The following is a 12,406-nucleotide window of genomic DNA, read 5'->3' as shown; positions in this document are numbered from 1 at the left end:
TGCTTATTGCATTCGTTTTTACAAAAATGTATGTTCTAAATAGTAGGTAGTACAATTAGTACATAGTATTAGTAAGTAGTAGGCGAGACAGATTTTGGACACGTCCAGAGAGAGAGAGCCTGTCTTTTTCAAAGAGGTTTAATGCCAATATAAAAGAGTCCGACAAGGCATAACTGTCCAAATGCAAGGTAGAGAGAAGAATACATATCCTTGTATTGTTTTAGACAGGGGTGGATTAACTGTGTTCTGAGCGCTGGGTAAGGACAGTGGGCAGATTTACTGGGGGATCCTGGGTCTGGATGTGAACGCAGGATGTGAACGCAAATGGCACCCTATATTTCCTATATAGTGCACTTCTTTTGACAAGAGCCCTAGGGGCCCTGGTCAAAAGTGGTGCACTATAAAGGGTATAGGGTGACATTTGGGATGCAGCCAGGAGAGCGTTATGAGTCATCCACTGAGGGCGGCTGAGCAGAGGCCTGGCTGACGAGGTGGTGTCTGACTGAAACATTGAAAAGAGCTCAGAACCCCACCGAGAGCCAGGCTTTCTGAGCACATCTGAAGATTGACTGACACCTGCTGACTTCACTCAGTGAGCTTAAGGCTCTCTCCAACTGTAGTGTACAAGCTCTCTCTAAGCCTGGAGGGCATGTAATGGAGTGCCAAACTAAAGACAAAAAATATATTGGTATGGCAATCACACACTCATCACTCTACAGAATACACCATTAACTACATTCATTTATCAGCGTCTATTGCTTCATTTTTTCCCCGACGAGGCCTTGAAGAAAGCTTGTAATTCCCAAAAGAACTGAGGTAAACAAACCCTTTTAATCATTGATCTGGTAATTCTTAGCCCTTATAAAAGAAGGTAAGCTACATGTTTCTCTTTGTAAGGTACTGTTGAAGGGAAGAGAGAATGCATGTAGTCCTTGAATCCAACCATGGTAATTGCTGCGATGTTACCAAGGACAGTGTTGCTGGGCATTGTGGATGGTGTGTGTTTGAGTGCACTTGCGGTATAGTGTGGAGGGGGTGGTATTGATGGAATGTTCTAAGACAGTGTCAACACTACATTCTTTGCGTTTTCTCTTGGTTGTGTATGGCCTATTATCAGACAAAGTCTCGAAGTTTTAATACAGGAGAAGTTTGTACAAGAATTTTCTGAGAAGACAAACATTTGCTGGAGAAAAACAGATCTGAAAAGCTACTTGCTTTAGGTTTGCTGCAAGCGAATGAATGATTACGCGCTTCTACAGTTTGCTATTAATTAAATACCGATAAGGGGAAGCAGGGATTTAATCAGCATCTCAACATTTTTAATTACGCTAAATAAAATGTCATCGCAACGCATATCACTTCTGTAATGATTGAGTTTACAAAATGGCACACTGAACATTCTCGAAAACTTCAAAGACGGCAATCCGTATTGCACACAAAAACACAAAAGAGACCAAAACTTCTGATTCAAATAAGGCAATCTGGACAAGACCTTGGAATTTGTTAAATACACTTAGATAAGGGAAGGACAGAACACCTTCCAATGACATACATGGACACAAAAACAAACAAAAACAATGAACATTGTCTAAAACGTCTGATAAAAAAATGGCAATCTGGACAAGACCTTAGAATTGTTTAACATAAGCCTACCTAGATAAGGGAAGGACAGAACACCTTCAATGCGCGCGCACACACACACACACACACACACACACACACACAACCCCCACCATCCCCATGACTCTCTCCTTCTCCATCCCCGGACTGCGTCTCCCTCCCAGTCCCCACCACGTTCACCTTGAACTGCTGGAGGGCAGGCAGGCGGTGCTAGGCAGGCCATGATTAAAAAGAGCTTAATGTTTTATTTCTCAACTGGTAATTAAAGCACGGTTCCCATTCGCCAATCAAGTGTATTGGCAACTAGGCAGGCTTCAGTGCGTCACACACACACGACTTTGCAATGAGCTGGAGGCAGTATGCATTTTGAAAACATATACTTAATTGTTTGAAACCTGAACGTTTTACTACGTATGAGGCACGTCTTACCTTGCTTCCGAGTAGCCTAACCAAAATCCAACCAAACGCGCAGGCAATTATTTTATAAAGACTTTACATATGCCACTGAAACCAGTGGCCTTTCTCCTCTCATGTCCTGTTGGTTTTCAAATCAAATGTATTTTATTGTCCAGTAGCCAAAAGCACAATCCTAGTCATTTTAGCAAGCCATGCTAGGTGTTGCATACTTAGACCTCCCCTCTTTGAAAATTTCTAATGGATATTTTCATCTCTGTCACATGAAACCCCTCACAAATGGTGTTTTCCTGCTAATTGCATTATGGAACGAACATTCGCATGTAGCCTACTGCCTTAAAATGTGAAGAAATAACAGTTTATCTAAATTGTATGCTAAAAGTTCTGATCTGGTGCATGAGCCTCGTTGCTTTTTTATATTTTGGGGGATGAAGCCTAGGCCTACTCGTTGTATGAATTTGGGATCTATCGTCCCACAACTGTCTTAGAGTTTGTTTGGAACAGGCTATTTCTTTCTCGCACAGACCGACAAGCTTTGGTAAACTTTTCTACTATGGGGTACAGTAGATTGACATAGGCTTGTGATTTTGCTGTTTGTTACTCGTCTTGTTGCCTGAGGAAAATTAACATTTGGGAAGTTGCTCTAACATACGTGGCGTGTGTGTTTCAAGTTTGGGGAAGCTAATTTATCATCATAAAAATGCACCTTTATAATAAAGCATTCTGGCATTTTCAGACTTCTAGCCTTGATTCCTAACGTGGTGATTAGATTTGTTCACAAAAAAAGACTGTTCAATGCAGCGCGTAGTGACGTAGAGTAGTCCTAGGCTATATCAGACAGCCTACATTTGTTCTCCTTACTTTGCAAAGGAAAATGTTGGCCTTTGATAAATACACTTCATGCATTCTACTAAACTTTATATGACTGGAGACATTAGCAGAATCTTTTTTAATACAACAAAAATTATAAGGCAACCTACTCTGCCGACACTGACAAACATTGTCTGATCCATATACAGTTGAAGTCGGAAGATTACATACACCTTAGCCAAATACATTTAAACTCCGTATTTCACAATTCCTGACATTTAATCAGAGTAACAATTCTCTGTCCTAGGTCAGTTAGGATCAATCACCACTTTATTTTAAGAATGTGAAATGTCAGAATAATAGTAGAGAGTGATTTATTTCAGCTTTTATTTCTTTCATCACATTCCCAGTGGGTCAGAAGTTTACACACACTCAATTAGTATTTGGTAGCATTGCCTTTAAATTGTTTAACTTGGGTCAAACGTTTCGGGTAGCCTTCCACAAGTTTCCCACAATAAGTTGGGTGAATTTTGGCCCATTCCTCCTGGAAGAGCTGGTGTAACTGAGTCAGGTTTGTAGGCCTCCTTGCTCGCACGCGCTTTCAGTTCTGCCCACAAATGTTCTATGGTCAGGGCTTTGTGATGGCCACTCCAATACCTTGACTTTGTTGTCTTTAAGCCATTTTGCCACAACTTTGGAAGTATGCTTGGGGTCATTGTCCATTTGGAAGACCCATTTGCAACCAAGCTTTAACTTCCTGACTGATGTCTTGAGATGTTGCTTTAATATATCCACATAATGTTCTCCGTCATGATGCCATCCATTTTGTGAAGTGCACCAGTCTCTCTTGCAGCAAAGCACCTCCACAACATGATGCTGCCACCCTCGTGCTTCACGGTCGGGATGGTGTTCTTCGGCTTGCATGCCTCCCCCTTTTTCTTCCAAACATAACAATGGTCATTATGGCAAAACAGTTCCATTTTTGTTTCATCAGACCAGAGGACATTTCTCCAAAAAGTACAATCTTTGTCCCCATGTGCAGTTGCAAACCATAGTCTGGCTTTTTTATGGTGGTTTTGGAGCAATAGCTTCTTCCTTGCTGAGCGGCCTTTCAGGTTATGTCGATATAGGACTCGTTTTACTGTGGATATAGATACTTTTGTACCCGTTTCCTCCAGCATCTTCACAAGGTCCTTTGCTGTTGTCCTGGGATTGATTTGCACATTTCGCACCAAAGTACGTTCATCTTTAGGAGACAGAACGCGTCCCCTTCCTAAACGGTATGACGGCTGCGTGGTCCAATGGCATTTATACTTGCATACTATTGTTTGTACAGATGAACTTGGTACCTTCAGGCGTTTGGAAATTGCTCCCAAGGATGAACCAGACTTGTGGAGGTCTACAATATTTTATCTATGTCTTGGCTGATTTATTTTGATTTCCCCATGATGTCAAGCAAAGAGGCTCTGAGTTTGAAGGTAGGCCTTGAAATACATCCACAGGTAGACCTCCAATTGAATCAAATGATGTCAATTAGCCTAACAGAAGTTCCTAAAGCCATTACATAATTTTCTGGAATTTTCCAAGCTGTTTAAAGGCACTGTCAACTTAGTGTATGTAATCTTCTGACCCACTGGAATTGTGATACAGTGAATTATAAGTGAAATAATCTGTCTGTAAACAATTGTTGGAAAAATTACTTGTGTCACGTACAAAGTAGATGTCCTAACCGACTTGCCAAAACTATAGTTTGTTAACAAGAAATTTGTGGAGTGGTTAAAAAACAAGTTTTAATGACTCCAACCTAAGTGTATGTAAACTTCTGACTTCAACTGTATTAGGCCTACGAAAAGAGGAGACAAATACAATATGACGCCCAATCTAACCTGGAGGAGGGAGTTATTGTCCAAAAACAAACAAAAGTAGCACTGACCCAATAATAAGGACAGTGAATATGCACACTCACCGGGGATATGGACGATGTTATCCGCTTGTGCCAATAAGATAGTTATAAAAATCTCTGAAAAGTAACCTAAAAGACAGACTGGAGTCTTTTCATTATCTTCTCTTTACAGCAATAGCCATTTGTTTTACAAACCGTTTTTCCACTATTCTATTTTTAAATATTGTGATATGCTTGGCTGGGTCTCTGCTTTTCACTGACAGTCGCAATTTAACAATCATCTACATTTACATTTACATTTTAGTCATTTAGCAGACGCTCTTATCCAGAGCGACTTACATTTCATACATTTGTACTGGCCCCCCGTGGGAATCGAACCCACAACCCTGGCGTTGCAAACACCATGCGTTGCAAACACCATGCTCTACCAACTGAGCTACAGGGAAGGCCGATTTGGTCTTTGCCGTGCGCTCTGCACAAATTGCGGGGCCTTCTGACTGAATTAGGCTATATAAATTTGGCAATTTAATTCAATTTACTTTGGAGAAAGCTTCTCCTAACCTTACGGACATCGGAATTCGGTAAGAATGACACACCGTTGCATGTTCTGTTAAGATTAATTACTATACATTTTGTGATTTCTGTCATTCTGAGAACCGTGGGTTGATGCCTTAAAATCTCTACAGGATAGGTGGGTCCCCTGCAGGATGGTTGAGCTAACGTAGGCTAATGCGATTAGCATGAGGTTGTAAGTAACAAGAACATTTCCCAGGACAGACATATCTGATATTGGCAGAAAGCTTAAATTCTTCTTAATCTAACTGCACTGTCCAATTTACAGTAGCTATTACAGTGAAATAATACCATGCTATTGATTGATAATACCATGCAATTGGGAATAGGGTGCCATTTGTGATGCAACCATGATGGGATACAGAGAGGCAGTCATGCGGTCATCACCATCCATTAACTTGTGACTGGCTGGATGAGTCCTGAGGTACAACAAAAACAACAATGGGCCAACACAGCCAGGAAATACAGCCAGAGGTAAGAGCAACAAGTGCCAGGCCCAAACCGGAATACAATAGAGCTGAGATAATTCCATTGCGCTGCATTAGAAGTCTCAAAGTGGCTCTCTCATGGTGCAACACAGATAAAGGACTGCAGTTTCTGACTAATATTAAGCTGGTGTTATTGAAGGGGTTAGAGGTCTCAGACCCACAGGGTCAAGACTTGCTGATACTCATCACACAGCTTTAATGATCCAATTACGCACAGTTTATTGAACTAACGGTTTGCTGGGTTTTATAAATGAGTTGTGGACATTGGACTGATGGGTAAGGCAGGGAGAGATAACTCGCGAAACAAATACGTACTTAACACACATGCATTGCCTTCGGAAAGTAGTCACACCCCTTGACTTTTTCCAAATGTTGCTGTGTTACAGCCTGAATGGAGATGTTTTAGTCACTGGCCTAAACACCACACCCCATAATGTCAAAGTGGAATGATGTTTTCAGATATTTTTTTACAAATTAATAAAAAATGAAAAGCTTAAATGTCTTGAGTCAAAAAGTATTCAACACCTTTGTTATGGCAAGCCTAAATACGTTCAGGAGTAAAAATGTGCTTAACAAGTCACATTATACTAAGTGCAATAAGTGTTTAACCAGATTTTTTGAATGACTTCCTCATCTCTGTACCCCACACATACAGATAATTGAAGGTACCTCAGTCAAGCAGTGAATTTCAAACACAGATTAAACCAGAAAGACTAGGGAGGTAATTCAATGCTTCACAAAGGGCACCTATTGGCAGATATCACCATGAGACCAATGGTACAACTAACACTAGAACCGCTAAAGTAGTCAATTTTGAAACTAATTTCACACACACAACAGATTAAATACATGAAGTAAAGTATGAGGTTGGGGGGGATGGGTGAGTTGATGAGTGAGGGGAAGCGAATGATGCATAATTCTGTAATCACCAATTGTGAAAGAAGAACAGGGCTATTGTATTGTTTTGATCTATTCGAATTATGATCTCAAAAAGGTATGTACCCTATATCAGTCCACCAAATCCAAGCAGTCTTATCAGTCTACTCTGACCTACTTGGAGTAGGCTACACAGTGAGAGCGTGTGTAATTGTACATGCTGAAAGGCTTTCAATATCCGGGAAAAGATCCACACCGGGCAGCAGGTTTGCGAGTGTCGGAGAATGTGGTAATGAGGCTTGCGGAATCTTATGTTGACAAGGGGACAAATGTCACCATGGAGAATTTCTTCACTTCACTGTCATTGGCGAACAAGTTTCTTGCAAAGAAAACAAGCCTGGCTGGCACCATGAACAAAGTGAGATGGGAGCTTCCTCCCTCTGCGCAAAAACTAAAGGCACCTGCACAGCCGTTGTAGTCCACAACGGTGCTGAAGAATGGCAAGACAACAGGACACAATCAAGAGAAAGCCTGGAGACTATTACGCACTACAACCAAACAAAGGAACTGTATGTCAAAGTATGTCAAGGAAGTGAAAGTTACGAAGATTTGTGTAAACTGTTAGCACAATGGATAGGAGATAAATGAAATTCAACTGACGCCATTGCCTGAAGATGCACACAATGTAAGCACGAGCTGACAATAATTGCCTATTATTGACTGCTGTCATATCGACACATATTATAATGCAATCATTCCTTTATTTATCAAGGCCACTTGACATTAATAATGATGTTTAGGCTACTGATGTTTTCATCATTGGACCGCACGTCTTGCTGATTGTGTGTCTTGGTGGTTGGCGTATTTGATTTATTTTGTAGTTATAAAAAGAAGTTGTTACCGTGTTCCTACACATGCTTTCTATTTCATAGTTGTAACAAAAGACACTCCGCTAATAAAATTGATTGAACACCTGACTTAGTGTTTTTATTTTTACATATAGCCTACCACAGTAACATAAACTAATGAAAATGATTGTGTTGTTTGAAATAATATAAAAATGGTATTCTAATGCTATCCAAGGCCTTCATAAACACAACCAAATTATTATCTTTATGATAGCATATATGAAACGGATTAATTACACTGTTAGAATGCAGTCAGAATGACTCGTTAGCATGAAGGGGGGGTGTGTCAAAGCAATTCACGTTTTGTCTTGAATACCAAGTCTTGTGTTATGTTTGGGGCAAATCCAATACATAACTGAGTACTTTATATTTTCAAGCATAGTGGTGGCTGCATCATGTTATGGGTATGCTTGTAATCATTAAGAACTGGGGAATTTTTCAGGATAAAAAAAGAAGAAATGGAATAAAGCTAAGCACAGGCAAAATCTTACAGGAAGACCTGGTACAGTATGCTTTCCACCAGACACTGGGAGATGAATTCACCTTCAGCAAGACAATAACCTAAAACACAAGGCCAACACTGAAGTTGCTTACGAAGAAGACAATGAATGTTCTTAAATCGGCTTCAAATTTTATGGCAAGACCTAGAAATTATCAACAACCAAATTGATGGAGCTTGAAGAATTTTGAAAATAATAAAATGGGCAAATGTTGCACAATCCCGTGTAGAACGCTCTTAAAGACTTACTCAGAAATCCTCACAGCTGTAATCACTGCCAAAGATGATTCTAACATGTATTGACTCAGGGGGTTAACTACTTATCTAATCAAGATACTGTATATTAGTGTTTTATTTTTCATAAATGTTTTACAAAATGTTAGAATTTTTCTTCCACTTTGACATTTTGTGTATATTGTTCACAAAAAAATGACAATTAAATCCATGTGAAAAAAGTAAAGGGGTGTGAATACTTTCTGAAGGCACTGTAAGTAAGTATTTGTTGCATGAGAAATATAAGGAAAGCTATTAATAAAAGGTATTACTGAGCTGGATAAGAGTGTTTGCTAAATGACTAAAATGTAGATGTAATTGACTGTGGGCTCTTGCACAAAGCTTAATTATACCCAGTGAGTGAGCACATTTAGCTGATGTGAAAGAGCATTCAGTGACACTATTCATTAAGCCCAGATCTTTTCCTCATCTACTGTCAGTCATTTCAAATGACAAAAGGGCTCTCCATCTGAAAACCTCTCCCATACTCGTCTGCTAATAGGCCCTTAACTTAGACCAGAGCTAAGGTAAAAATCTAATCTAAAGCCTCATCTTCCACTCAGCACATGCTTTTTGCCTCCAAGGGGTCAATTTTCCAGTCCCATCAACGTCCAATTTACTGAATAAAAGGCAAAATGATAAAATAAAACAGAGGAACTATAAGTCCTTTGTATTCCAACAGCAGACCAGCTATTGCAGTCAATTCAAAACAATTCCCCAAACAAAATAAAATAGATAGTCTTATATAGTCCAATTTGAATAGAGAACCGCTAGAGAACGCTGCCGGGCGTCTCCATTAGCATATGCATCAGATGCATATCAACCCGCGAGGTGCGCAAACATAAGAACCAACGATTGATAAATAGTGCATAAAGAAATTAGTGAAATATATCCATGTAAAATATAACAATAGTTATTTGATTAGATAGAGTAAAGGATATGTTTTGTATAATTCTACAAAAGTCCTAGTGAAAAATGCAGGCCTAAAGCCAATTTTCAACACTAAGCCATCAACATTCTAACAGTCTAATAAATACATGCTATCTGATGAATAATCATTTGGTTGTGTTTATAAAAGTCTTAGGTAACAGGATACTGAAAAACTATTATTTCAAGGAACATAAAAGCATTTTCATTAGTTTATGTTAGTCTAGGCTACAAGTACAAATGAAAAAGCACTAGTTCAAGTCCATCATAAAGAAGTCCATAATTTAGTTTTGGCAAGTCTAAAGAAATATTGTGGAAATAAAATGTATTTAAAAGAAAACAGAATTGCATAAGTTTATTACGTTACTAGTCTTTGCTTAGTAGCCAGAGCAATGCTGCCGCACGAGTGGTCATGTGCTGAATGCATGGATAGCCCAGATATTGTTGCAAAAAGTGACATTTGGAAATAGAGCTCCACCTCTTGAATTTTGTAAATATTTGACAACGGTAAGTATCATAGAAACTGCAAAATATTATCTTCCTGATACTATATAGAAATCTTAACATTTTACCTGCATGTGACTCTGAAGGAGGATTTGATAAACTGATGCTCCTTCCCCTGCACCTGTCAAATATAAGATGTGCCCATCGCTTCATGTACAATTTAACAACTGATAATATTGTCCCTCATCAGACTATTGTACATTTCATCCCGTCTATAGGCTGTGTCTTATGTGTGAAATTAGTTTTGGTATAGTTCTGATTGGCCGGCTGTGCAGGCTGACAGGCATGGTTTCCCCTTACTTATCAACTTGGATAAAGCCAAGGATATGTTTTGCACTATTCTAAAGACCTACTGCAACCGGTAGCATGTTTTCATTTTCCCTTACAATAAATATATTACTAATCTAATTTATTGTAAATAAAACAGTCCCGTAACAGCTTATTTTTACAAAGTAAAATATAAAAGAGAATGACATCAACCCGCAAGGATCGCGGTCAAACGATGTGCTATAACTTCTTATGGCATGGGGGACGCTATTTTCACGCCCGGATGAAAAGTGTGCCCAAAGTATACTGCCTGCTACTCAGGCCCAGAAGCTAGGATATGCATATAATTCGTAGATTTGGATAGAAAACACTCTAAGGTTTCTAAAACTGTTTGAATGATGTCTGAGTATAACAGAACTTATTTGGCAGGCGAAACCCCGAAGACAAACCATCCAGGATTCTTTTTTTAAGTCACTCTTTTCAATGGGATTTCATTGAGAATCCATAATTCTAAGGCAGTTGCTTGCAGTTCCTATCTCTTCCGCTGGATGACAACAGTCTTTAGAAATTGGTTGATGTTTTTCCTTTGTGTAATGAAGAAGTAGCCCTGTTCAGAACGAGGCTCGAGGGAAGTGTACTGTTTGATAGAGGCGCGTGACCTGAAAAGCATGCTCCACTTTGTTTTCCTCCGGTATTGAACACAGTTAATCCCGTCTTAAATTGTATTGATTATTTACGTTAAAAAATACCTAAAGTTGTATTAGGAAATTTGTTTGAAATGTTTGGATAAAGATTACAGGTAACTTGAGATATTTTGTAGTCATGTTGCGCGAGTTGGAACCGGTGTTTTTCTGGATCAAACGCGCCAAATAAATGGACATTTTGGATATATAACGATGGAATTAATCGAACAAAAGGACCATTTGTGATGTTTATGGGACATATTGGAGTGCCAACAGAAGAAGCTCGTCAAAAGGTAAGGCATGAATTATATCGTTATTTCTGAGTTTTATGTCGCGCCTGGCGGGATGAAATATGATTGTCTGTGTTGTTTGATGGGGTGCTGTCCTCACATAATAGCATTGTTTGCTTTCACCGTAAAGCCTTTTAGAAATCTGACACTGTGGCTAGATTAACAAGAAGTTCATCTTTAATTTGGTGTATTGCACTTGTGAATGTATGAAAGTTAAATAATTTTTAATAAAATAAAATGTATTTGGCGCTCTGCCATTTCACCGGATGTTGTCAAATCGATCCCGTTAACGGGATTTGAGCCATAAAAAGATAAACATGAGCGCCAACGCTGATAAACAGGCACAAGAAACTTTTCTTTCTAAATTAAATCAACCTCCTCACCCTCATTTGGTTGGGCCTAATTTAATTTTAAATTGTGAAGCAACATGCACAATTATCACCTATTCATCCTTTCATTCATTCAGTAAGGAGAGAGAGAGATGCATTAGCATCTGGTACCAACGTCTTACAGCGCATTGTTTTGGAGGGTTAAGTTGGGAATAGGTGTAAAGAAACAGGTCAAAAGGCTCTAAATATTTCTCTGTGATTTCTAAATTCAGACAAATTGAGCAATGTAAAATACAAACATTTAGGAAAGGTCAGGGAAGGAGCAGGACGTAGATTTTTATTGCGGATTACTTTTATTACACAATCAAACGTCAGTGGCCGTTGGTCTATGGCAGTTCTAGTGTTAATTCAGGGGAGCTGGAAACTTGAAGAAAAGCCATCACACAGCCTCGGCCTTATTGAAATATCATAAAAGGAATTTCCGGCAAACATGCCATGAAGTGGAAAGCTGCGCCACCGCGAATGAATAAACCAGATTCCTATTCCCCCATTTCATGATGTCTCTAACAGAGATATGGCTGTACGCAGAGCAGATGGCCTCAGCATCAGAACAAAGACATAGCGAACGAGGCAGGCGTAATTCCAATGACTTCATTTCTGGAATATCTTAATCTACATCCTGCTAACAAGACAGTGGGCAATCTGTCATAAAAGCCTCAGACAGGAGAGGTTGGAAGTTGGAACAGGGTTTACCAGGGGGGTAACCCAGTCATTCATGGCTAACATTTCATGCAGGACAAAACAGGCTTCAGCACAAAGAGATCAGTGATAGTAGCTGGGACTGGAGCTGTTCCCTGCTTCCGCCATGACCAGACCAGCCATATGAACAGTGGTGGGAAAAATGTGAAGACTGCCATAAACCCTTGCTCCCTCTACTATGTTATCAGGCATTTAATGGAACGTACAGAGCTACAGTTTCCCACTGATCTGGCGCAGTGTAGATGTAGTTTTTTTGCGCAATGTCCTTCAGTGGAGCCATTAT

At 39.5% G+C, this 12,406-nt stretch overlaps 1 protein-coding gene across 1 annotated transcript in view; it reads right to left on the bottom strand.

The window, feature by feature from the left end:
- rngtt (RNA guanylyltransferase and 5'-phosphatase) overlaps positions 1–12,406 on the bottom strand; it is a 149,594-nt gene that overhangs the window by 70,494 nt on the left and 66,694 nt on the right. The gene's annotated exons all lie outside the window — the stretch shown is intronic.

Source organism: Salmo trutta, chromosome 1 (genome assembly GCF_901001165.1).
Source record: "Salmo trutta chromosome 1, fSalTru1.1, whole genome shotgun sequence".
In the NCBI taxonomy this organism is placed as follows: Eukaryota; Metazoa; Chordata; class Actinopteri; order Salmoniformes; family Salmonidae; genus Salmo; species Salmo trutta.
Note: the sequence above shows the minus strand (reverse complement) of the source record. Positions and strands in the feature narration are given on the sequence as shown.